Source organism: Dioscorea cayenensis, chromosome 10, assembly GCF_009730915.1.
Source record: "Dioscorea cayenensis subsp. rotundata cultivar TDr96_F1 chromosome 10, TDr96_F1_v2_PseudoChromosome.rev07_lg8_w22 25.fasta, whole genome shotgun sequence".
Classification (NCBI taxonomy): Eukaryota; Viridiplantae; Streptophyta; class Magnoliopsida; order Dioscoreales; family Dioscoreaceae; genus Dioscorea; species Dioscorea cayenensis.
The window spans coordinates 12,369,392-12,396,773 of record NC_052480.1 but is presented as its reverse complement, the minus strand read 5'-3'; the positions used below and the strand labels follow the sequence as shown (position 1 = coordinate 12,396,773).

The 27,382-nt window shown below is 44.2% G+C and overlaps 1 non-coding gene across 1 annotated transcript; it reads right to left on the bottom strand.

Annotated features, from left to right (window-relative positions):
• Positions 1 to 22,194: 22,194 nt before the first annotated feature.
• Positions 22,195 to 22,300, bottom strand: LOC120271378. The gene has a single exon (XR_005539989.1). It is a non-coding gene; the product is annotated as a small nucleolar RNA R71 (small nucleolar RNA).
• Positions 22,301 to 27,382: the final 5,082 nt, after the last annotated feature.

The following is a 27,382-nucleotide window of genomic DNA, read 5'->3' as shown; positions in this document are numbered from 1 at the left end:
TGTTCATACAATCAAGCATTCAAGGTTGGAACTCACAATAAACATCAATTTATTGAAAGCATAATAAAGAGGTTCAAAGAAACAAATATATCCTAGGGTTCACAATACCCGAGTACCCACTAGGGGTTTAGCTCTCCATGGAGCTAAGTACAATCAAGGAAATAGAATGTAAAAGCAATGAATCCATAAAGAAACCCCCTCGATAGTCATGTCGATGGTCTTGTGGAAATTCCTCTACTCGTCGTCCAAGGATTCCCTCGTCCGGTAAAGGATACGCCTCGACGGAAGCTACCCTACCAACCTTCTTCCTAAGGAATGATGATGTTGGAGCTGTAGAATCTCTCCAAAACCTTGGCCAATACCCCCCAAAACCCTAGCAAAAACCCTCTCTCAAGTTGGGGAAAAGATGGAGAAAAGAATACCAAAATCGGGGTTGATTCGGCTTTAAATAGGGCTGGAATCGGGTGACTACACGGGTGTGGATGCTTCACGCGCCCGTGCAGAATTTCCACACGGGGGTGGGTAATTTCCACACGCCCGTGTGGATTCTCTGAAACTGTGATTTTCGGCCGGCTGTGAACAGTAACTGCTACATTGATTTGCTACAGTACCTGCTACGATATCCGCCCTGAATAGCTTCCCGAATCCATACTTTCATCGAAGTAAGGCAAATGGGTACACATTCACGTCGTGGATCACTTGCTTCTTCAATGATAGGCTCATTGGTGAAGCTCTTGTTCTATGTGCATAGGTCGGAATGCTCAAGTGTGACTGCCTTTGTGCCCCTCCCAATGGATGTGCCAAACTCGAATACAAGGAGGTTGGCACACACTCTAGCATCTCACATCGACCTATGTCTTCGCGTTTGAACCTTAGCAAGATTTCCTCCAAAATCGGTGCATTGTTATCCACATTGGCTTCTTTCCTTCATACTCGGCCTCACAACCCTACCTGCATAAAAGTAACATAAAAACACACATATTAGTGTAAAAACCCAAGAAAAGTAATGCTCAACATAAGGAATGAAAGGTTCGCATTCATATCGCACAAGTAGTTATCAGTAATAATCCTGGATAAGAGGGTATCGAATCCACAGGGAGTAGGGAATAAAAAACACTTAATTCGCTTCTTAGCTATGTGAAAGATCAATAGTGATAAGTGTGACAATGATTCAATTCTCAAAGGTAAAAGCAACAAGTAAGAGAGCACGAGTGAAGGAGAAGGTAAGGCAATCGATAAAGATGGGGTACTTGGATAATGCTCCGCCTAGGACGATCGCTTCAAGTGCAAGAATCTTCTATTATGCTTCCTAATCAATGCAATAGTGAGTCATGGAAATCCTTCATTACATAGTCCCAAATCTAAGGTCAACTATGCCTAACTCTATACATGTCCCGGAGGAGAAATCGAACAATCTCAACACCTCGCACTCGCATAGAGTTGCAATGAGCTCTAGGGATTCCAAATGATAAATCTCTTCCTAAATATAGACCTAACCCTTTGGTCCAGGTGGAAGGTCCCTAACCACGATTAAGCCCTAAATACTAAGATCACATCAACGCTTCACTCCGTTGCTCTCTATTATGGCCTCAAAGAACTCGAGGAACGGAGGTAGAATCTATCACGTCTGAGGGGAAAGGGGATGCTCCTGTACCTCTCGACTCACCCTCTCAACCCTCTCCAATATAGTTTTGTCTAACACTCGTGGTGTGTCACTCACTCACAAGGTTACCAACAAGAACTCTCAACCCTAGTGTCACTCTAGGGGAAATGTTCATACAATCAAGCATTCAAGGTTGGAACTCACAATAAACATCAATTAATTGAAAGCATAATAAAGAGATTCAATAAAATGAATACATCCTAGGGATCACAAATACCCAAGTACCCACTAGGGGTTTAGCTCTCCATGGAGCTAAGTACAATCAAAGAAATAGAATGTAAAAGTAATGAATCTATAGGAAAACCCCGTCAATGGTCGTGTCGATGGTCTTGTGGAGAGTCCTCTACTTGTCGTCCAAGGATTACCTCGTCCGGTAAAGGATACGCCTCGACGGAAGCTCCCCTACCAACCTTCTTCCTAATGAATGACAATGTCGGAGCTGTAGAACCTCTCCAAAACCCTAGCCAATACCCCTCTGACACGTCCGAATATGCGTGTGTGTACCGCAAGTGCACGGGTGTCGAAGTAATAAATACCCGGTGAGTCGGGTAGTCGAATCCACGAGGGAGCAGGGGCTACTAGTACTAACTTCTTCTCGCTATCTAGCCTAATGATAATGGGATAGTGTGGTGATCTAATGTGCGAAGAGATGAACACCGGAGACGAATATGCAAGGGTAAAAATGGAAGGAGAATCTCAATCAAGTAAAAAGTGGGGTATTCGGGCAATGCTCCCCTAGGATTCAGTATTAGGTACTGAATAAGCAAAGTGTTTCTATGATGAGTAAGTTAAGTCGTGGAAATCCAAACATAATCGGATCTATCTCTAGATCACCGATACTAGTCCCCTACGAGGTCCCGTGGAGAAATCGCTCAATCTCAACACCTCACACCACATATGACCGCAAAGCACTCTAGGGATTCCAAACCTGTATCCAATTCCTAAAGATTGATCCAACCCTAATTCCCGGCGAAGGATCCTAACCCTCTACAAGGTCCCGGCGGAGAAATCGAGCAATCTCACGCCTCCCACCAAATATGGTTGCATAGAGCTTAGGGAATGGAGATAGAATACACCAATCGGAGGGGAAAGGGGATACTTAACTATCTCATGACTCACCCTCTCAACCCTCTTCAATCTTGAGGTTCTAACCCTAATGGAGATCTCTCTCCCACCAAGGCAACAAATCATGCAAAACCAAATAACCATAAGATCAATAAGGCAAGCAAGCATTAAACAATCAAAAAAATGAAACTTAATCAAACTCGGATTAAATAGAAACACAAAGCAAATCCTCAAAAAGATGAGAATCCTAGGGTTCACTAAGCCCAAATACCCTCTAGGGTTTTAGCCCTCCATGGAGCAACATACAAAACACACCATCAATGAATGAAAGTACATTAAAACCATAGAAATAAACCCCTTATATATGAACCGATGGCCTTGATGGAGAGCTTCGACGTCTTGAAGGACCCACTCCGAGCTAGGTTCACCGGTGGCTTCCTTGATGCTATGACGGAGGAGGAATCGATCAAAGTTGGTGACAAAGCGCCTCAAAGCCGCAGAAAGACCTCCTCTCCAAACCCTAGCCGTCTCACCCCTCAAGAGCCGCACAAAGGATGAGAAAGAATAGGGCAAAACGGCTATTTATAGGCCTTAGATCGCGTCACGTCACGCTGCCCTCACGCCGCGTGTGGATTTTTCCACGCCGCCGCTGAAACGATAATTTTTGTTACAGACTACTACAGTGAAATTGCTACAAGATTTCTTTCCCCAAAAACGCGATCCCGAACACTCTTCTCTTAAGGCCACATGTCCGAGCACCGTCCATGTGGTAGGCTATAAAACTTTTTCTTCATCGACGTATCTTTGAGAGGTCTTGCAATCTTCACAAAGAGAAGGAATATGAAGATGTGGTCGCCTTTTGTGCCCCTTCCAAATAGTGAATTGACTTGAATCTTCTTGGAAGTTGGCACTCATCTCCACGCTTTATGAACCCTGCTCTCGTGTCTTGATCCTTGAATTGAACAAGAACTCCCCAACATTGTGTCTTTATAGCCTATCTTTGCTTCCTTTTTTTACTCTTCAAGGCATTCACAACCCTATATGCATAAAAAGAACACCAAATACACAATATGAGACATAAACCACAGTAAAAATGATGCTCAATGCATGTAAAACATATATAAAAATATGTCTACTCAAGCACTTATCACCCTCAAAACCCTAGCCGAATTCCTCTCTCAAGTTATCGAACCAATGGAGAAAAGAATGCTGAAATCGGGGCTGAATCGGCTTTAAATAGGGCTGGAATCGGGCGACTACACGGGCCTGTGGATCTTTCACACGCCCATGTGGAATTTCCACACGGGCGTGTATAATTTCCACACGCCCGTGTGGGTTCTCTGATTTCCTGTTTTCTCGGCCGGTAGTGAATAGTGCTACTACAAGATTTACTTTGCTGACGTTGTTCGTCCCCGAATAGCTTCCCCGAATCCATGCTTTTCATCGTGGTAACGCAAACGGACACACGCTCACGTCGTGGATCACTTGCTTCTTCAATGATAGACAAGTTGGTGGAGCTCTTGTTCTATGTGCATAAGTCAGAATGCTCGAGTGTGACTGCCCTTATGCCCCTCCAAATGGATGTGCTAACTAGAATACGAGGAGGTTGGCACACACTCTAGCATCTCACACCCGACCTATGTCTTTGCGTTTGAACTTTAGCAAGATTTCCTCCAAAATTGGTTCATTGTGTTCCACATTGGCTTCTTTCCTTTATACTCGGCCTCACAACCCCACCTGCATGAAAGTAACATAAAAACACACATATTAGTGTAAAAACACAAGAAAAGTAATGCTCAACATAAGGAATGAATGCTTCGCATTCATATCGCACAAGCACTTATCAAACTCTCCCACACTTGAGCTTTTGCTTGTCCTCAAGCAAAAATTAAACATTCTATGCATCAATGAAGAAAATATTGAAAGTGCTTGGCCTTAGGTTCACCAAAGTATACAAAGAGAGCATTCTATAAGTAAGGAAAATTTCCACACTAAATATGAAAGATCAAAGCTCTAGCTAAAAACTTGAATAAAAAAAGACAACAAACCCGAAACCGTGTACGTGTGTGAACTCACTCAAAACAACCCAACGTATACTCCTCAATGTTCCAAGTACAAGGAACCTATTTATCTACAAAAGTGACAACAATTTCAAAGATGGTAGTAGCTTCACACATCCTCTAAGGTAGCCCTATCCAAAGTGGCCGCTAAGGTGGCTTTCACACTTTTGAGGTGGTAGCTCTTTCTACCGGAGTGGTAGCTTTCACTCATCCTATGAGATAGCTCATTCTCTCATTAGGGCATAGCTAGTATCCGACTTATGTGAGTAGCTTCATACTACATAGGTGGTAGCTCTTTCCACCCAACAAGCACAAATAAAGAAAAAAAAACTTTTTGTTTTATTTTTTTTTTAGAAATTTAATATAAGAAACAACTACAACTAGTCCCTTTAACATCGAACATGAGTTTCCAAAAGAGTTTAAAGAGTGAATAGTGCACAGAGTGTAAATCGGACAAAAATTCCTACAAATTCAAGCAAAACTAGAGCATGAAAATATTCAATGTTAAAAATTCTCCTAAACTCAAGAATATAATCATTGTAACTAAGGTGAACCACCATTGGCTATGTGAGCATATAACAATCAAGAACAATAGAAAAGATGTGTGGACTATGAAACTCCCCCCTCCTCCCGACACTTAAGTTGTACATTGTCCTCAATGTACACATGCAAGCTCACTCAAAATGTATATCATTCAAAAGCAGATGTGGGAGAAACAATCAAAACAATACTCCCCTGACTCCTAGTGTTGTGTTTGATGAAGCTAATTCCATGGGAGTAGTGTTCCGACGGGTTGTGAAGCTCATACGGCCAAGTGCCTAAGCACCTTGGCCGTGCCCATGACTAAGTCTCAATTCCCATGATGATAAGACCATCTGCACGCATACACGAGGGGGTTTAGTGAAGCTCAATAAAAACAAAATAACTCGAGTATATATAGAAGATAGACACTGAATACAACTCAAGATGCAAAATGAAAATAAACTCAAAAGGAAAATCCTTTCTGAGTGAAAAAGTCTAAAATAAAATGCAAAATAAAGAAAAGTAAAGTAAATTCAAGTGTCGGTGTCGCCCTCGAGCTCCGATGCTACTGCTGGTGAAGTCGCACATGGTGGGTCCACCGGTGCTGGGGTAGATGATGAGGGTGCAGTAGATACCGAGGGGGCATGAGGAGTCCTCGGCCGCAATAGAAATGATGAAGGAACGTCTCGCTCTAAGATCTGCTGTAATACGTCGAAAGGTGCCATGAACTCTGTGTACTGAGCGGCTTGCGTGGCCCTGATCTCGGAGACCTCTGTCTGCACCACTCCTAAAGCATTCTCGAGCCTCTCAAAACGATCATGAGCTCGTGATGGTGAAAACATACGCATGGAGGGTGCTTCCTCTACCACTATGGGTGCCTCGGTCTCCATCGGTGCTGGCTGAGGCTCGGGAGCGGCCTGGGATGCCCCGGCTTCATCACCTTTATCCTTGAATGGTATATTCAGCACATAGACAACATTTGGATATTTGCTGACCAAACCCATGAGCCTCATTGTCTCTAACCGAAGTGGTGCTGGTATTATCGTCTTCTCGGCTCCGCTGATTGTGTCACATAGACCCATCCCCAAAATGAGTCTAGTAATGTATGGACCCAAGAAAATGATAACAAGACTAGGATACTGTCCTTGATGCTTCAAATACTCCACTAAAATGTGCCCCAGATGGACTGGCTCTTTCCGAACCATGGAGTATAAGTATAGAAGTTCTTGCTTGTTAATGACTCCCGTGCTATCACCACGACCATTCACTGACCTGCTTATGATGGCGTGATGATATCTGTAACTAGGTCGAGATAAACATGAGGCCTTAGACACTCCTGGTTCATATCGCCCCTTACCATATAGTATGTTATATGTCGCCGTGGGAGATAAACCCGACATGTCAATTGGAAGACTCTCGTACTCCTCAGTCTCAGTATACTCCTCATCATATAAACCAAGCCTAGTGGAGAACTGTGTGACGCTCATACTATGATGTTGCCCAAAAGCTTTAAACTGAATAGCGTCGACACTATCAAAATGAGTATAAGAGCGGTCGAACTCAAATGAAGCAAGCACCTCTAAAGTAAGTGAGCGGATAGCAGGGTCATAAATATTCAATAACTTGTGCCAACTACCGACCAATAATAGTTTCTCGACCTCATCAACCATGTCATCTGCTAGTTGCATCTTCCTAAGTGACCCAACATCCGGGATTCGCGTTTGACCATACTTAAGCTTCGCTAACCGCTCAAATCAAGCTTGAAGCTCAGGATGTGTAAATTCCATGACTTCTGGCTCAGGGGCAGGTCCTCTAGGACATTTAGTAACTGACTTCTTCGATCTCGTGGCCATACCTGCTTGTATTAGAGAAAGAAAATCAATCAATTTCATTCAGACTACAGGAAATAACAACGCACGGCCGTGAGTTAATTCCACAAGCCCGTGCGCTTTCACGGGGCGTAGAAGATGCACGGCCCTTTGTAGCCATTCTTCCAGCTATACCCCCATCTCACTTCCAGATCTTCTCAAAAACAAATCATAACCATTTTGGTAAGAAACCGATGTGCATTATCCATTCAAATCGCAGGTAATCAGCTAGACTCAAAGGAAATCGGTGACGAGAGGAAACAAAGGCTTACCGACAAGTTGAAGCTAAACACCTCTACAATCCGCACAATGCACAATCAATCGATTCAAAGACAACAATAGAAGGACAAGCAAATGTCGGAAAATGTGTTATGAGCGACTTAGAGTTAGATGAGGAACAAGGTGTGACCAATGTATTAGGAGAGCAAACAGTCTTTTAATTCCTGGAGATCCACATGGGCATGCGGGAATCACTCACACTCGTGTGCCCTCGAATGAGGGTCTCACAGGGGCAGACGCACGCCCCTGTGGTTTTGCTGGATATCCGAGAAACTATCCTAAGTGCTCCACACGCCCGTGTGGAAATTATGCACGGGCGTGGACATTCACAAGCTACACACGATGACTCTAAAAAAAACCAACAATAAAATCACAGCACAAGCATCTAAAAATCAAAACACCAACACTCCACAATTTATTCATGCAAAACACTACATTATTCAACTAAGAAAAATAGTAACCACTTAGGTTGCCTCCCAAGAAGCGCTTGTTTAACGTCACTAAGCTTGACGTACCTTTTCTTACCTCACGGGGGTTCATAGATGAAGGTTGCCTTCTTACCCATGACTTTAAAGCATGATGTGCACAATCTCTTGAAAGTAGAGGGTGTATTATCGGGCTTGGGGCCACCTAGCAATGATTCATCCCACTCCTTCCATTCACGGACGTCTCCAACAGCCTTGGAGTGTTTCCGGTGGCGTCTCCTAGCCCTCTTCATTTTCCGGAACACCTTCTACAGGATCCCCGGTGTAGATGGTACTTCTTCCGTCGATCCAAGCATCATTACATCTTCAAGTCCGTCCTCTTGTTCGAACAAACCTTCATACGGATCCGGATTGCACATTTCCTGCATGTATTCATCAATAATCTCATCAGTAGTGTCTAGAAAGTATAAAGTATCATCGAAATCAAGAGAATGCCGCATGGCTTCAGCAAGGCGGTATGTGAGCTTGTCATCTCCAACTCTCAATGTGAGCTCTCCGCCGTCGATATCAATCAATGCTTTGGAAGTCCGCAAGAACGGTCTCCCAAGTATCAAAGGTACATCTGCATCCTCGTCGACGTCTAGCACTACAAAGTAAACCGAAAAAATGTACTTGTCCACCTTGACAAGCACGTCTTCAATGATGCCTCTCGGATGTCGCACTCTTCGGTCCGCTAGTTGCAAAGTCATACGAGTAGGCCTAGGCTCGCCCAAGCCTAGCTTTTGAAAGAAGGTGTATGGCATAACGTTGATACTGGCCCCTGAATCTGCCAATGCCATTTCGTCACCTAGATTGCCAATATTACATGGAATGATGAAGCTTCCCGGGTCTTTCTTCTTGTTGGGCATATTCTTTTGCAATACCGCCGAGCATGAAGCATCCAAAATCACTGAAGCACTTTCCTCCAACTTCCTCTTGTTAGTCAACAAGTCTTTCAAGAACTTCGCATACTTAGGCATTTGGGCCAATGTCTCAACGAAAGGAATATTGATGTGGAGTTGCTTGAACAAACTCATGAACTTCTTGTACTATTCATCCCCTTGGTCATCTTTCAATCTACAGGGATAAGGGATTCTTGGCTTGAAAGGAGGTGGTGCCGCCTCTTTCTCTTTGCTTGTCCCCTCTTTTACCTCTATAACCTCGGGTCCGTGTTCTTTTTGATTCTCACTCGGAAGCCTACCTTTAACTCACGACCACTTCTCAAAGTGATCGCCTTCACATCATCTCTAGGGTTGGTCTCTGTATTACTCGGCAAGCTTTCATGTGGCCTTTCAGAAAGAGACTTCGCAATTTGCCCTACCTGATTTTCAAGGTTATGCAAAGAGGCGGTGTGGTTGCGAAGTGTAGCCTCGACTGATTGAAAACTTGTATTTGCAGATTGCACAAATCTATTCAAGTGCTTCTCTAAGTCATCCATTCGCGTTTCCAAACCTGAGACTCTGTTTTCCACCTGAGGTGCTTGTTGTTGTTGTTGGAAACCCGGTGGCCCCATGGGCTTTTGTGAACCTTGATTACTCCATGAGAAATTGGGATGATTCTTCCAACCCGAATTGTAGGTATTGCTATATGGGTTTCCTTGAGGTCTAATGCCATTACATACAAAATCAACGTTCTCCACTGAAGAGATCGGGCAATCGGAGGGAGCATGTCCTCGACCACACCCGGTGCAATTAGTCATGGCCACCACTCTATTTGAAGTTAGAAGATCTAACTTCTTACTCAAATTCTCCACTTGAGCCTCCAATGAAGTTACCGCATCTATTTCATGGAGATCGGCCAGTTTTTTCTTCTCACTAGCATTCAATTGGTAGTTGTTTAACACCATTTCTTCAATTAACTTACGGGCCTCATCGGGGATCTTGCTACCTAAGGTACCTCCTACTGCTACATCCAAGAGTTGCCTTGTACTCGTGTTCAAACCATTGTAAAACTTCTACCATCTCCTCCCATGTGGTAATCGATGCTCTAGGTAATGAGTGTAGTCACTGCTTCTCTCACCACTTTAGGGAAAATGGGAAAGCTCTCAACTTGATGGCATCATCCGTCACTTTGTTTATCTTCAGCATATCACGCACCTCGAGAAAACTCTCTATATGACTGTTTGGATCCTCATCGGCCAAACCGTTGAACTGTGCGGATTGCTGCAACATGTGGATGAATGTCGGCTTCAACTCAAAGTTCTGAGCTGTAATCGGGGGACGCACAATACTCGATTGTGTCCCTAACACTAAAGGTCTGGCATGGAGGATGAGGAAAGTGTGAACAAGAAGAAGGAGGTGGCACCCCCACCTTACAAGCCAAGAATTCTGACAAGGTCCCCTTGCGTATATCTTGCAAGTAGACGGGTTGGTCCAAGTAATAATCCCGGATGAGCGGGTATCGAATCTGACAAGTTCCCCTTGCTTATATCCCGCAAGTGCACGGGCTTGTCGAAGTAATAATCCCGGGTGAGCGGAGTCGAATCCATAGGGAGTAGGGAGTGAAAATACTTAATTTGATTCTTAGCTATGTGGAAGATCAATTGTGATAGGTGTGAAATTGATTCAATTCTCAACAATAAAATCAACAAGTGAAAGAGCAAAAGTAAGAAGAGGGTAAGGCAATCGATAAAGATGGGGTACACGGATAATACTTCACCTAGGATAATCGCTTCAAGTGCAAGAACTCTCTATTATGCTTCCTAATCAATGCAGTGGTGAGTCGTGGAAATCCTTACATACATAGTCCCAAATCTAAGGTCAACTATGCCTAACTCTATACATGTCCCGGAGGAGAAATCGAACAATCTCAACACCTCGCACTCGCATTGAGTTGCAATGAACTCTAGGGATTCCAAGTGATAAATCTCTTCCTAAATATAGACCTAACCCTTCGGTCCAGGCGGAAGGTCCCTAGCCACAATTAAGCCCTAGATACTAAGATCCTCTCAACGCTTCACTCCATTGCACGCACAACTAGGCCCCAGCGGAGGTTTATCCCTTAGACCACTCACTCTATTATGGCCGTAAAGAACTCAAGGAATGGAGGTAGAATCTATCACGCCGGAGGGGAAAGGGGACGATCCTGTACCTCTCGACTCACCCTCTCAATCCTCTCCAACCTAGCTTTGTCTAACGCTCGTGGTGTGTCACTCACTCACAAGGTTACCAACAAGAACTCTCAACCCTAGTGTCACTCTAGGGGAAATGTTCATACAATCAAGCGTTCAAGTTTGGAACTCACAATAAACATCAATTTATTGAAAGCATAATAAAGAAGTTCAATGAAACGAATACATCCTAGGGTTCACAATCATCCAAGTACCCACTAGGGGTTTAGTTCTCCATGGAGCTTAATACAATCAAAGAAATCGAATGTAAAAGCAATGAATCCATAAAGAAACCCCTCGATGGTCGTGTCGATGGTCTTGTGGAGAGTCCTCTACTCGTCGTCCAAAGATTCCTTCGTCCGGGTATAGGATACGCCCTCGATCAAGCTCCCCTACCAACCTTCTTCCTAATGGAAATCACGATGTCAGAGCCGTAGAACTTCTCCAAAACCTTGGCCAATACCCCTCAAAATCCTAGCCGAAGTCCTCTCACAAGTTGGGGAAAAGATGGAGAAAAGAATACCAAAATCGGGGCTGAAATCGACTTTAAATACGGCTGGAATCGGGCGACTACACGGGCGTGTATGATGTCACACGCCCCTGTGGAATTTCCACATGGGCGTGGATAATTTCCACACGCCCGTGTGGATTCTCTGTTTCTCTGATTTCTCGGTCGGGCTGCTACAGTACTTCCTATAGTACTATGCCGGAAATACTTCCGAATTTCATACTTTCATTGGGGTAACGCAAATGGGCACACGTTTACATTGTGAATTACTTGCCTCTTCAATGATGTGGACGTTGGTGGATCTCTTGTTCTTATATGCATAAATCAGAATGTTCGAGTGTGACTGCCTTTGTGCCCCTCCAAATTAATGTGCTCACTCGAATACGAGGATGTTGGCACACACTCTAGCATCTCACACCTGACCTATGTCTTCGCGTTTGAACCTTAGCAAGATCTCCTCCAAAATAGGTGCATTATGATCCACATTTGCCTATTTCCTTCATACTCGGCCTCACAACCCTACCTGCATAAAAGTAACATAAAAACACACATATTAATGTAAAAACCTGAGAAAAGTAATGCTCAACATAACGAATGAACGCTTCGCATTCATATCGCACAAGCACTTATCAGAATCCATAGGGAGTAGTGAATAAAAACACTTAATTACATAGTCCCAAATCTAAGGTCAATTGTGAAAAATCAATAATGATAAGTGTGACATTGATTTAATTCTCAAAAGTAAAAGCAACAAGTAAGAGAGCACGAGTAAAGGAGGAGGTAAGGCAATCGATAAAGATGGGGTACTCGGATAATGTTCCACCTAGGATAATTGTTTCAAGTGCAAGAACCCTCTATTATGCTTCCTAATCAATGCAATGGTGAGTTGTGGAAATCCTTAATTACATAGTCCAAAATCTAAGGTCAACAATGCCTAACTCTATACATATCCCGGAGGAGAGATTAGATAACTTCTCAACCTCGCACTCGCATAGAGTTGCAATTAGCTCTAGGGATTCCAAGTGATAAATCTCTTCCTAATTATAGACCTAACACTTCGGTTCAGGTGGAAGGTCCCTAACCACGATTAAGTCCTAGCTACTAAGATCACCTCAACACTTCACTCCGTTGCACACGCAACTAAGCCCCAGCGGAAGGTCATCCCTTAGACCATTCACTCTATTATGGCCGCAAAGAACTCGAGGAACGGAGGTAGAATCTATCACGTCAGAGGGGAAAGGGGACGCTCCTGTACCTCTCGACTCACCCTCTCAACCCTCTCTAACCTGGCTTTGTCTAACGCTCGTGGTGTGTCACTCACTCACAAGGTTACCAACAAGAACTCTCAACCCTACTGTCACTCTAGGGGAAATGTTCATACAATCAAGCATTCAAGGTTGGAACTCACAATAAACATCAATTAATTGAAAGCATAATAAAGAGATTGAATGAAACAAATACATCCTAGGGTTCACAAATACCCAAGTACCCACTAGGGGTTTAACTCTCCATGGAGCTAAGTACAATCAAAGAAATAGAATATAAAAGCAATGAATCCATAGATAAACCACCTCGATGGTCATGTCAATGGTCTTGTAGAGAGTCCTCTACTCGTCGTCCAAGGATTCCCTCGTCCGGTATAGGATACGCCTTGACGGAAGCTCCCCTACCAACCTTCTTCCTAAGGAATGACGATGTCGGAGCCGTAGAACCTCTCCAAAACCCTAGCCAATACCCATCAAAACCCTAGCCGAAGCCCTCTCTCAAGTTGGGGAAAAGATGGAGAAGAGAATGCTGAAATCGAGGCTGAATCGGCTTTAAATAGGGCTGGAATCGGGCGACAACACGGGCCTGTGGATCTTTCACATGCCCATGTGGAATTTCCACACGGGCATGGATAATTTCGACACGCCCGTGTGGGTTCTCTGATTTCCTGTTTTCTCAGCCGGCTGTGAACACTGCTGCTACAATACTTTGCTACTGTGCTCTGCTACAGTATCCAGCCTGAATAGCTTCCCGAATCCATGCTTTCATTGGGGTAACGCAAGTGGGCACACGTTCACGTCGTGGATCACTTGCTTCTTCAATAATAGACAAGTTGTTTGAGCTCTTGTTCCATGTGCATAAGTCGGAATAGTCGAGTGTGACTGCCCTTGTGCCCCTCTAAATGGATGTGCCAACCCTAATAAGAGGCGGTTGGCACACACTCTAGCATCTCACACCCGACCTATGTCTTCGCGTTTGAACTTTAGCAAAATTTCCCTCAAAATCGGTGCATTATGATCCACATTGGCTTCTTTCCTTCATAATCGGCTTCACAACCCTACCTGCACGAAAGTAACATAAAAACACACATATTAGTGTAAAAACCCTAGAAGAGTAATGCTCAACATAAGGAAAGAATGCTTCGCATTAATATCACACAAGCACTTATCAAATTCCTTATCCCTCAAGATTGAAGAACGACTAAAACAACGAGCAGTGTAAGGAGTTTCTGGGCCAATTTAAGCAATTGCACATAAACATTCCTTTTGTGGAGGCATTATCTCAAATGCCTAGGTAAGTGAAGCTTTTGAAGGATCTTTTGACTAACAAAAGGAAATTGGAAGAGAGTGCATTAGTGATCCTACTTTCCTCTTGTTTGGCAGTGTTGCAAAAGAATATGACGAACAAGAAAAAAGACCCACGAAGCTTCATCATCCCGTGCAACAATAGCAATTTGGGTGAAGAAATGGCATTAGCGAACTCAGGGGCTAGTATCAGCATCCTGTCATACAATTGGCGGATCGAACGGTGAGACATTCGAGGATATCATTGAAGACGTGCTTGTCAAGGTGGACAAGTATATATCTCCTTTAGACTTTATAGTTTTGGATGTTTATGAGGATGTAGATGTTCCTTTGATACTTTGGATGCCTTTCTTGCGCACTTCCAAGGCACTTATCGACATGGACAGTGGAGAGTTGACACTAAGGGTGGATGACGACAAGTTGACCTACCGCCTCGCCGAAGCCATGTGGCATTCTCTTGACTTTGATGATACTCTTTATTTTCGTTACACTACCGATAAACTAATTGATTAATATGTGCAGGAAATGTTGAATCCAGACCCGTACGAGGGGTTGCTAGACCAAGGATTAGAGGAAGAAGTATTAATGCTTGGTCTAGAGGAGAAAGTACCATCTACCTCGGGAATTGTGAAGAAGGTGCTCTATGGTAACAAGCTCGATAACTCTCCCTCTACCTTCAAGAGACTATGTTCATCATGCTTCTAAGTCATGGATAAGAGGAAAACCTTCATTTATGAGCCCTCGTGAGGTAAGACAAGGTACGTCAAGCTAAGTGGCATTAAACAAGCGCTTCTTGGGAGGCAACCCAAGTCTTTACTATTTTTCTAGCATTTAGTTTAGTGTTTGCATGAATAAGGCTTTGAGTGTTGGTGTCTTGATTTTAGATGCTATTGCTGTGATTTTCACACGGATTATTTGGTGTTATCGTGTGCTTTAATGTATTTGGCAAAGTTTTTGGTTGTTTAAGCAATTTTTCATGTTTTCTCTGGTATATGTTGCATGATAGGGTAGGCTCTAAGTATATTTACATGATCAAAAATTTTCTGCAGATCCTACAGATTTTTCTAAGTCATCCAGAGAAAACACACAGTCATGTGGAATTTCCACACGGCCGTGGGTCTCCACTGTAAGCTCGTCCAGAGAAGGCACAAGGGCGTGGACTTGCCCCTTTGAATGACCTCGCGACGGTCAGACGCCCGTGCGTTAATTCCACATGGGCGTGTTTCTCCGAGAGACTTAAAAGATTTTTCCCGAGAAGACATAGGGGCGTGTGTCTCCCATTGTGGATAACCTAGTAATAAACACATGGGAGTGGGTAATTTCCACACGCCCGTGTGGATCTCTGTAGAAGAGCTCTCCTCTATCCCAAGAATACACAGGGGCGTGTAGGCATCCCTATAAGCTGGGCCTGTGAAGGTCCATGCCCTTGTGGAATTTTGGCACGGGCGTGTGATATACTTCGAGAGTTTGATCGTCTTGGACAGGGAAGCCACAGGGGCGTGCATCTGCCTTTTGGGTCGGGTAAACGGGCATGGGAGATCTACACACGCCCATGTCGATGCATTCAGAAGTATAGAGTGTTATCCCGAGAGCACACAGGGCATTCACCTGCCCCTGTGAAGCTCCCCTATGGAGTCATACGGACGTGGATAATTTCCACACGCCCGTGTGGATGTACAGAAATCAGAAGGCTGTGATTTCCTTTATAAGTCTATCAGGTCATTTTCATTTTCACACTCCCAAACACTCGAGGAACACTCTCTCACACTCTCCCGACCTCCGACCGTTGGTTTAGAAAAGTTTCACTCGAGTTTCCGCCCAATTTCAAGGTTTTTCAACTTCATCTTGTCGGTAAACCCTTTTCTTCTCTTTGCTACAACACTGCTTGATTTTTTTTTTATTCTCTTCGATTAAACTAGTGAATGTGAGTTGTTTTCACATGACTGCTTGATTTGGAGGTGTATTTGCTAATTTCTAGCAATAGGGCGTGGCTTTCACGCCCCGTGAATCCTGCAACATTGTTACTCTTCAGTAATTGCAGGTATGGCCCCCAAAACAAAGAAAGCAGCCGACAAGCGTCCTCAAGAGCCTACACCCGAGCCAAAAAAGTATAGAATTTGCCATTCTTGAGCATCAGGCCCAATTTGAGTGTCAGGCGAAGCTTAAGTTCGGTAAGATAAGATTTTCATATTTGAGTCCACTCAGGGAGGTGCAGTTAGCCGATGACATGGCTGATGAGGTTGATGATATGCTTTTTGGTGGGTAGCTGGCGGTGTTTACTGTTGATAAGAGATCCGGCTATCCATATGCTTATATTGAGGTGCTCGTTATCCTTTGAGTTCGATCGCTCCTACCACTCGTCAATTTTTGATATTATACGCTTCGAGCATTCGGGCAAACGACCACAAAGATGAGTGTCGACCGCTTTTTTTGTTCTAATTGGTTTATATGTTGAGGCGTTCATGGATACAGAGGAATACACTCATTTACCGATAGATTATCCTGGCAATCTGACACCCCATAAAGCATACAGGACACTTTGTGGTCAGGGTCAGTACGAACCTAGTGTATCCAAGGCTACTTGCCTTTCTCAGGCAGCATATTGGTACATTCATGCCATTCTTAACCATTCGGTGAACGGGAATAGTGATAGCACAGGGGTATTGAGCAGACAGGAGCTATAATACTTGTACTCCATGTGTAGAGTCAGTCGATCCACCTGGGCCACGTCGTAGTTGAGTATCTAAGGCACTAGGGGCAGTACGCCAAGATTGGAGTTATTTTCAGAGGCCCTTATATCACTAGACTCATCATGGGAATGTGCCTATTGGGAGCGATTAGAGGGGCCGAGAAGACAACCATACCCGCACCACTCGGCCTGGAGACCATGCGACTGATGGGTATGATTTGTAGGTATAAAGACCGGGTTTATGTGCTGAACATGCCGCCACTAGAGCCATTTGTGACCGAGGGAGTTATAGTAGGGGGTTCTCAGCCGGTGTTATAGTCACAGCCCGAGCAAGATCAGACAGAGGCACCCCCTACAGTGCATGAGCCACCACCAGTGCGGATCTTTTCTCTAACTCAAGTCCATGATTGATTTAAGAGGCTCGAGAGTGTTGTAGGGGTATTGCAGGCAGATGTGGCCGAGGTTCGCACTATACAGGCAGCGAACACCACTGAGGTAATGGCACATTTCGATATTATATAGCAGCTGCTAGAGCGAGATGCTAGATCACCATTTGTGATGCATCCTAGGATCCCTCTAGCATCTCCAGCACCACCATCACTCGTCCCAGCACCAGTCGATCCATCAGTATCTTCTTTTTCACCGACAGCAGTAGCACCAGCTGAGGAGGCACTAGATGACGCCAACGCTTGATGCGTCTTACTATTATTTCTTTTATGTTTTTCATGTTTTATTTTAGTATTACTATTTTGGACTTGTATTCCTCAGAAAGGATCTTCCTTCTGAGTTTATCTTTTATTTTGTCTCAAATTGTATTTCATTACTCTATCTTTTATATACTCGAGTTGTTTCTATTTATTGAGCTTCACTAAATCCCCTTGTGTATGTGTGTAGATGGTCTTGTCAATATGAGAATTGAGAACTAGTCATGGACACAGCCAAGGTGTCTTTACACTTGGCTGTGTGTGCTTCACAACCCATTGGAACTTCAATCCCAAGGATTTAGCTCCATCAAATGTAACATTAGGAGTCAGGGATGTATTGTTTCAATTGCCACTCTCACATATTGATAAGTGCTTGTGCGATATGAATGCAAAGCACTCATTCATTATGTTGAGCATTACTTTTCTCAGGTTTTTACACTAATATGTGTTGATAAGTGCTTGTGCGATATGAATGTGAAGTGTTCATTCCTTATGTTGAGCATTGCTTTTCTCAGGTTTTTACACTAATATGTGTGTTTTTATGTTACTTTTATGCAGGTAGGGTTGTGAGGCCGAGTATGAAGGAAATAGGCCAATGTGGATCGTAATGCACTTATTTTGGAGGAAATCTTGCTAAGGTTCAAACGCGAAGACATAGGTCAGGTGTGAGATGCTAGAATGTGTGCAACCTCCTCGCATTCAAGTGAGCACATCCATTTGGAGGGGCACAAAGGCAGTCGCACTCGAGCATTCCGATTTATGCACATAAGAACGAGAGCTCCACCAACATGTATATCATTGAAGAAGCAAGTGATTCACGACGTAAACGTGTGCCCGTTTGCGTTACCCAGATGAAAATATGGAATTGGGAAGTTATTCAGGTCGAAGACTGTAGCAGAGCACTGTCGCAGCACTGTTCACAGCCGGCCGAGAAATCAGAGAAACAGAGAACCCACACGGACGTGTAGAAATTATCCATGGGCGTGTGGAAATTCTGCACGGGCGCGTGTACCATCCACGTCCGTTGAGTCGCCCGATTCCAGCCCTATTTAAAGTCGATTCAACCCCGATTTTAGTATTCTTTTCTCCATCTTTTCCCCAACTTGAGAGAGGGCTTCGGCTAAGGTTTTGAAGGGTATTGGCTAGGGTTTTGGAGAGGTTCTACGGCTCTGACATCGCGCATCATTTGGAAGAAGGTTATTGGGAGAGCTTTCGTCGGCATCGATCCGGCGAGGTGTATCCTAGGCCGGACAAAGGATCCCTGGCTATGAGTAGAGGACTCTCCACAAGACCATTGACACGACCATCAAAGGGGTTTCTTTATGGATTCATTGCTTTTACATTCGATTTCTTTGATTGTATTTAGCTCCATGGAGAGCTAAACCCTAGTGGGTACTTGGGGGATTATGAACCCTAGGATGTATTCGTTTCATTGAACTTCTTTATTATGCTTTTTATAAATTGATGTTTATTGTGAGTTCCAACCTTGAATGCTTGATTGTATGAACATTTCCTCTAGAGTGACACTCGGGTTGAGAGTTCTTGTTGGTAACCTTTTGAGTGAGTGACACACCACGAGCTTTAGACAAAGCTAGGTTGGAGAGGGTTGAGAGGGTGAGTTGAGAGGTACAGGAGCGTCCCCTTTCCCCTCTGACTTGATAGATTCTACCTCCGTTCCTCGAGTTTTTTACGGCCATAATAGAGTGAATGGTCTAAGGGATGAATCTCCGCTGGGGCGTAGTTGCGCGTGCAACGGAGTGAAGCATTGAGGGGATCTTAGTATCTATGGCTTAACTGTGGTTAGGGACCTTCCGCCTTGACCAAAGGGTTAGGTCTATAATTAGGAAGAGATTTACCACCTGGAATCCCTAGAGCTCATTCCAACTTTATTCGAGTGCGAGGTTGACAGGTTATTTAATCTCTCCTCCGGTACATGAATAGAGTTAGGCATAGTTGACCTTAGATTTGGGACTATGTATGTAAGGATTTCCACAACTCACCATTGCATTGATTAGGAAGCATAATAGAGAGTTCTTGCACTTGAAGCGATTATCCTAGGTGAAGCATCATCCGACTACCCCATCTTTATCGATTGCCTTACCTCCTCCTTACTTTTGCTCTCTTACTTGTTGCTTTTAATTGTTGAGAATTGAATCATTGTCACACTTATCATTGTTGATATTTCACATAGCTAAGAATCGAATTAAGTATCTTTACTCCCTACTCCATGTGGATTCGATACCCGCTCAGCCGGGATTATTACTTCGACAAACCCGTGCACTCGCGGGATATACGCAAGGGGATCTTGTCATGTGTGTTTTTATGTTACTTTCGTGCAGGTAGGGTCGTGAGGCCGAGTATGAATGAAAGGAAGCCAATTTAGGAGGAAATCTTGCTAAGGTTCAAACGCGAAGACATAGGTTGGATGTGAGATGCTAGAGTGTGTGCCAACCTCCTCGTATTCGAGTTTGGCACATCCATTTGGAGGGGCACAAAGACAGTCATACTCGAGCATTCTGACTTATGCACATAGACCAAGAGCTCCACCAACTTGCCTATCATTGAAGAAGCAAGTGATCCACGACGTGAATGTGTGCCCGTTTGCGTTACTCCGATGAAAGTATGGATTCGGGAAGCTATTCAGGCCGGATACTATAGCAAAGCACTGTAGAGCACTGTAGCAAGTAATGTAGTAGCACTGTTCACAGCCGGGCGAGAAAATAGGAGTTCAGAGAATCCACACGGACGTGTGGAAATTATCCATGCCCGTGTGGAAATTCAGCACGGGCGCGTGAAGCATCCACGCCCATGTAGTCACCCGATTCTAGCCCTATTTAAAGCCGAATTAGCCCTGATTTAGTATTAGTTTCTCCATCTTTTCCCCAACTTGAGAGAGGGCTTCGGCTAGGGTTTTGAGAGGTATTGGCCAAGGTTTTGGAGAGGTTCTATGGCTCCGACATCTTCATTCCTTAGGAAGAAGGTTGGTAGGGAGCTTCTGTCGAGGCGTATCTTATACCGGACGATGGAATCCTTGGACAACGAGTAGAGGACTTTCCACAAGACCATCGACACGACTATCAAGGGGGTTTCTTTATGGATTCATTGATTTTACATTCTATTTCTTTGATTGTACTTAGCTCCATGGAGAGGTAAACCCCTAGTGGGTACTTGGGTATTTGTGAACCCTAGGATGTATTCGTTTCATTGAATCTCTTTATTATGCTTTCAATTAATTGATGTTTATTGTGAGTTCCAACCTTGAATGCTTGATTGTATGAACATTTCCCCTAGAGTGACACTAGGGTTGGAGAGGGTTGAGAGGGTGAGTCGAGAGGTACTGGAGTGTCCCTTTTCCCCTCTGACCTAATAGATTCTACCTCCGTTCCTTGAGTTCTTTGCGGCCATAATAGAGTGAATGGCCTAAGGGATGAACTTCCGCTGGGGCTTAGTTGCGCGTGCAACGGAGTGAAGCGTTGAGGTGATCTTAGTATCCAGGGTTTAATTGTGGTTAGGGACCTTCCACCTGGACCAAAGGGTTAGGTCTATCATTAGGAAGAGATTTATCACTTGGAATCCCTAGAGCTCATTGCAACTCTATGCGAGTGTGAGGTTGAGAGGTTATCTAATCTCTCCTCCGGGACATGTATAGAGTTAGGCATAGTTGACCTTAGATTTGGGACTATGTAATTAAGGATTTTCACGACTCACCATTGCATTGATTAGGAAGCATAATAGAGGGTTCTTGCACTTGAAACAATTATCCTAGGCGGAGCATTATCCGAGTACCCCATCTTTATGGATTGCCTTACTCCCTTTTTTACTTTTGCTCTCTTACATGTTGTTTTTATTGTTGAGAATTGAATGATTATCACACTTATCATCATTGATCTTTCACATAGCTAAGAATCGAATTAAGTATTTTTATTCCCTATTCCCTGTGGATTCGATACCCGCTCATCCGGGATTATTACTTCGACAAACTCGTGCACTTGCAGGTTATACGCAAGGGGGGGATCTTGTCAAGTTTTTGGCGCCGTTGCCGGGGAATAGGCATTTAGAAATACTTTGCACTTTGTTTTCTTAGCTATTTCACCATACATTCTATTTCCTATCTTCTTATTCTATCATCGTTCTAATTTGTTTTCCTTCATTTTGTGTGCAGCTCCAGGTTATGACCCGAGGGAATCCCTCAACATTGATTGAAGGAGATCCTGAGCTTGAACGTACACTTAGAAGAAAAGGGAAAGAGCCTATACAAGAACAGTCTAATCCAGCTGATTTGGAAGTAGAAGAATCTGAAAACATGGCAGAATAGAATGAGCAATAGCGAACATTATCCGATTATGCCAGACCTTCATTGTTGGGGACACAATCGAGTATTGTGCGTCCCCCGATTACCGCTAAGAACTTTGAGTTAAAGCCAGCATTCATCCACATGTTGCAGTAATCCGCACAATTCAATGCTTTGGCCGATGAGGATCCAAACAGTCACATAGAGAGCTTTCTCGAGGTGTGTGATATGTTGAAGATAAATGGGGTGACGGATGATGCCATCAAATTGAGAGCCTTCCCATTTTCCCTAAAGGGGAGAGTGAAGCAGTGGCTACACTCGTTACCTAGAGCGTCAATTACCATGTGGGACTAAATGGTGGAAGCTTTTCTAGCTCGTTATTTCCCTCCCGGAAAATCAGCAAAGCTTAGGAATGAGATCTCATCCTTTGTTCAGTTGGAATTGGAGTCTCTATTCGAGACATTTAATGGTTCAAGGAGCTCCTGAGAAAATGCCCGCAACACGGATTCCCGGAGTGGATGATTGTTCAAACCTTTTACAATGGTTTTAACCCAAGTACAAGGCAACTCTTGGATGCGGCAGCAGGAGGTACCTTAGGTAGCAAGACCCACAATGAGGCCCGTCTGTTGATTGAAGAAATGGGGTTAAATAGCTACCAATGGAATGCTAGGGAGAAGAAAAAGGTGGCCGATCTCCATGAGATATATGCGGTAACTTCATTGGCGGCCCAAGTGGAAAATTTGAGTAAGAAGTTAGATCTTCTAACTTCAAATAGAGTGGCGGCCGTGACTAATTGCACCGGGTGTGATGGAGGACATGCTCCCTCCGATTGCCTGATCTCTATTGGTGATGTTTCTTCGGTGGAGAATGTTGATTTTGTAGGTAATGGCATGAGACCTCAAGGAAACCCATATAGCAATACCTACAATCCGGGTTGGAAGAATCATCCCAATTTCTCATGGAGTAATCGAGGTCCACAAAAGGCCATGGGGCCACCGGATTTCCATCAACAACAACAACAAGCCCCTCATGTGGAAAACAGAGTCTCAGGTTTGGAAACCTGAATGAGTAACCTAGAGAAGCACTTGACTAGATTTATACATTCTACAAATACAAGGTTTGAATCAGTCGAGTCTACACTTCACAACCACACCGCCTCTTTGCATAATCTTGAAAATCAAGTTGGGCAAATTGCGAAGTCTCTCTCTGAAAGGCCACATGGGAGCTTGCCGAGCAATACAGAGACCAATCCTAGAGAGCACGTGAAGGCGATCACTTTGAGGAGTGGTCGTGAGGTTGAAGGTAGGCTTCCGAGTGAAAAGCCAAAAGAACACGCACCCGAGGCTAAAGAGGTTGAAGAGGGAACAAGCAAAGAGAAAGAGGTGGTACCCCCACCTTTCAAGGCAAGAATCCCTTATCCCTCTAGATTGAAAAATGACCAAGGGAATGAATAATGCAAGAAGTTCCTGAGTTTGTTCAAGAAACTCCACATTAATTATTCTTTTGTTGAGGCATTGGCCCAAATGCCTAAGTATGCGAAGTTCTTGAAAGACTTGTTGACTAACAAGAGGAAGTTGGAGGAAAGTGCTTAGGTGATTTAAGATGCTTCATGCTCGGCTGTATTGCAAAAGAACATGCCGAACAAGAAGAAAGACCCAGGAAGCTTCATCATTCTGTGTAATATTGGCAATCTAGATGAAGAAATGGCATTGGCAGACTCAGGGGCAAGTATCAACGTCATGCCATACACCTTCTTTCAAAAGCTAGGCTTGGGCGAGCCTAGGCCTACTCGGATGACTTTGTAACTAGCGGACCGAACAGTGCAACATCCGAGATGCATCATTGAAGATGTTCTTGTCAAGGTTGACAAGTACATTTTTCCGGTTGACTTTGTAGTGCTAGATGTCGATGAGGATGCGGATGTACCCTTGATACTTGGGAGACCGTTCTTGCGGACTTCCAAAGCATTGATTGACATGGACGGCGAAGAGCTCACATTGAGAGTTGGAGATGGCAAGCTCACATACCGCCTTGCTAAAGCCATGCGGCATTCTCTTGACTTCGATGATACTTTATACTTTCTAGACACTACTGATGAGATTATTGATGAATACATGCAGGAAATGTTCAATCTGGATCCATATGAAGGTTTGTTCGACCAAGAGGAGGGCAATGAAGAAGTAATGATGCTTGGATCAACTTAAGAAGTACCATCTACCCCGGGGATCTCGAAGAAGGTGCTCCGGAAAATGAAGAGGGCTAGGAAACACTCCAAGGCTGTTGGAGACGTCCGTGAGCCAAAGAAGTTTGGCGAACCATTCCTAGGCGGTCCAAAGCCCGATAATACACCCTCTACCCTTAAGAGACTCTGCACATCATGCTTTTCAAGCCATGGGTAAGAAGGCAACCATCATTTATGAACCCCCGTGAGGTAAGACAAGGTACATCAAGCTTAGTGACGTAAACCAAGCGCTTCTTGGGAGGCAACCCAAGTATTTACTGTTTTCTTATTTTTAGTTAGGTTGTTTGCATGAATAAATTGTTAAGTGTTGGTGTCTTGATTTTTATGATTCTTGTGCTGCGATTTTATTGTGGGTTTTTAAAGTCATTGTGTGTTTCCAAGTGGAATTGGCGAAGTATGGTCGTTTGAGCTCTATTTCATGTTTTTCAACGTTAAAAATTTGCATAATAGAGCGGGGCTCCGAGTGTGTAAACATGTTCGAAATTTTTCTCAGAGCCTGCAGATTTTTGGTCGAGACTTGTTTTTATGGATTTCAAGTCTTTGAGAGATATTCAGCGGGGTGACGAGCTGGCTAATGAAATTGATGAGATGCTAGCGAGTAGGGAAGCTCGAGGAGGCTCATCGACGATCGCTGAGCCGACTCACCGTGCATTGACGCTTGAGGTTTTAGCATCTTTTGAGTTTCGGTTGATGCATGGGAGATTTGACACTACGGATGCTATACAGTTTCGGGCATTCGGACATCCACTTTCCATGAGTGTCACTGAGTTTTCGATTCGGACGGGCCTGTACGATATCGCTTATACAGGTATAGTGGAGTATGGACGATTACCAGCGGATTTTTCGGTATCAGTGACTCCACATCATGCGTATAGGATTCTGTGTGGACATGGAGAGTATGAACCGGGGTTGTCGAAGGCCACTACCCTATCTCGGTTGAGCTACAGGTATTTACACGCCGTTATCAGCAGGTCTGTGTCAGGTCGAGCCGATAACACATCTGCTTTGACCAAGCTGGATCTTCTCTTTTTATACTCCAAGGCCCGCAATGTGCCGATTCACTTGGGGTGCATATTAGCAGATATTCTGAGGTACCAGGGTGATAAGTGCTTGTGCGATACGAATGCGAAGCGTTCATTCCTTATGTTGAGCATTACTTTTCTCGGGTTTTTACACTAATATGTGTGTTTTTATATTACTTTTATGCAGGTAGGGTTGTGAGGCCGAGTATGAAGGAAATAGGCCAATGTGGATCATAATGCATCAATTTTGGAGGAAATCTTGCTAAGGTTCAAACGCGAAGACATAGGTCAGGTGTAAGATACCAGAGTGTGTGCCAACCTCCTCGTATGCGAGTGGGTACATCCATTTGGAGGGCACAAAGGCGGTCACATTCGAGCATTCCGACTTATGCACATAGAACAAGAGCTCCACCAACGTGTACACCATTGAAGAAGCAAGTGATCCACGACGTGAACGTGTGCCCGTTGTGTTATCCCGATGACAGTATGGAATTGGGAAGCTATTTAGGTCAAATACTGTAGCAGAGCACTGCAGCAACATTGTAGCATATACTGCAGCAGCACTGCTCACAACCGGCCGAGAAACTAGAGAAACAGAGAATCCACACGGGCGTGTGGAAATTATTTACGGCCGTGTGGAAATTCCGCACGGGCGCGTGGAGCATCCACGCCCGTGTAGTCGCCCTATTCCAGCCCTATTTAAAGCCGATTTAGCCCCGATTTTCGTATTCTTTTCTCCATCTTTTCCACAACTTGAGAGAGGGCTTCGGCTAGGGTTTCGAGGGGTATTGACCAAGGTTTTGGAGAGGTTCTATGGCTCTGACATCGTCATTCCATAGGAAGAAGGTTGGTAGGGGAGCTTCCGTCGAGGCGTATCCTATACCGGACAAGGGAATCCTTGGACCACGAGTAGAGGACTTTCCACAAGACCATCGACATGACTATCGAGGGGGTTTCTTTATGAATTCATTGCTTTTACATTCTATTTCTTTGATTGTACTTAGCTCCATGGAGAGCTAAACCCCTAGTGGGTACTCGGGTATTGTGAACCCTAGGATGTATTTGTTTCTTTGAACCACTTTATTATGCTTTCAATAAATTGATATTTATTGTGAGTTCCAACCTTGAATGCTTGATTGTATGAACATTTCCCCTAGAGTGACACTAGGGTTTAGAGTTCTTGTTGGTAACCTAGTGAGTGAGTGACACACCACGAGTGTTAGACAAATCTAGGTTGGAGAGGGTTGAGAGGGTGAGTTGAGAGGTACAGGAGTGTCCCCTTTCCCTTCCGGCGTGATAGATTCTACCTCCGTTCCTCTAGTTCTTTGCGGACATAATAGAGTGAATGGTATAAGGGATGAACTTCCACTGGGGCTTAGTTGCGCGTGGAACGGAGTCAAGCGTTGAGGTGATCTTAGTATCTACGACTTAATTGTGGTTAGGGACCTTCCACCTGGACCAAAGGGTTAGGTCTATAATTAGGAAGAGATTTATCACTTGGAATCCCTAGAGCTCATTGAAACTCTATGCGAGTGCGAGGTATTGAGATTGTTCGATTTCTCCTGCGGGACATGTGTAGAGTTAGGCATAGTTGACCTTAGATTTGGGAATATGTAATTAAGGATTTCCACGACTCACCATTGTATTGATTAGGAAGCATAGTAGGGGGTTCTTGCACTTGAAACAATTATCCTAGGTGGAGCATTATCCGGGTCCCCCATCTTTATCGATTGTCTTACCCCCTTCTTTACTTGTGCTCTCTTACTTGTTGCTTTTACTGCTGAGAATTAAATCATTGTCACACTCATTATCATTGATCTTTTACATAGCTAAGAATCGAATTAAGTATTTTTATTCCTTACTCCCTATGGATTCAGTACCCACTCACCCGGGATTATTACTTCGACAAACCCGTGCACTTGCGTGATATACTGCAAGGGACTTTATCACGAGGTCGGGTCTGTGAGAGTGGGTTTATTATTTGCTGGCCCCTATATTACCAGGCTCGTTTTGGGAATGGGTTTGGGGGATGCTTTACGTGGTGCTGAGAGGACAGTTGTGCCAATCCCTCTTGCGTTTGATACCATCAGGATGATGGTATTGGTACGGAGATGTGGGCCAGGGGTCTATATTCTTGCTACAGCTACCCCAGAGACGGCCAGGAGCGAAGGAGATATTGCGGAGGATTCCCTGCAGATTCCCAGACCTTCCGTAGCACAGGGTCCTCGAGCTTATGACCGTATTGAGAGGCTTGAGAGCGTTGTGAGAGAGATTCAGACCGAGATTGCGGAGCTCCGTGCTATACAGTTAGCTCAGTATACAGATC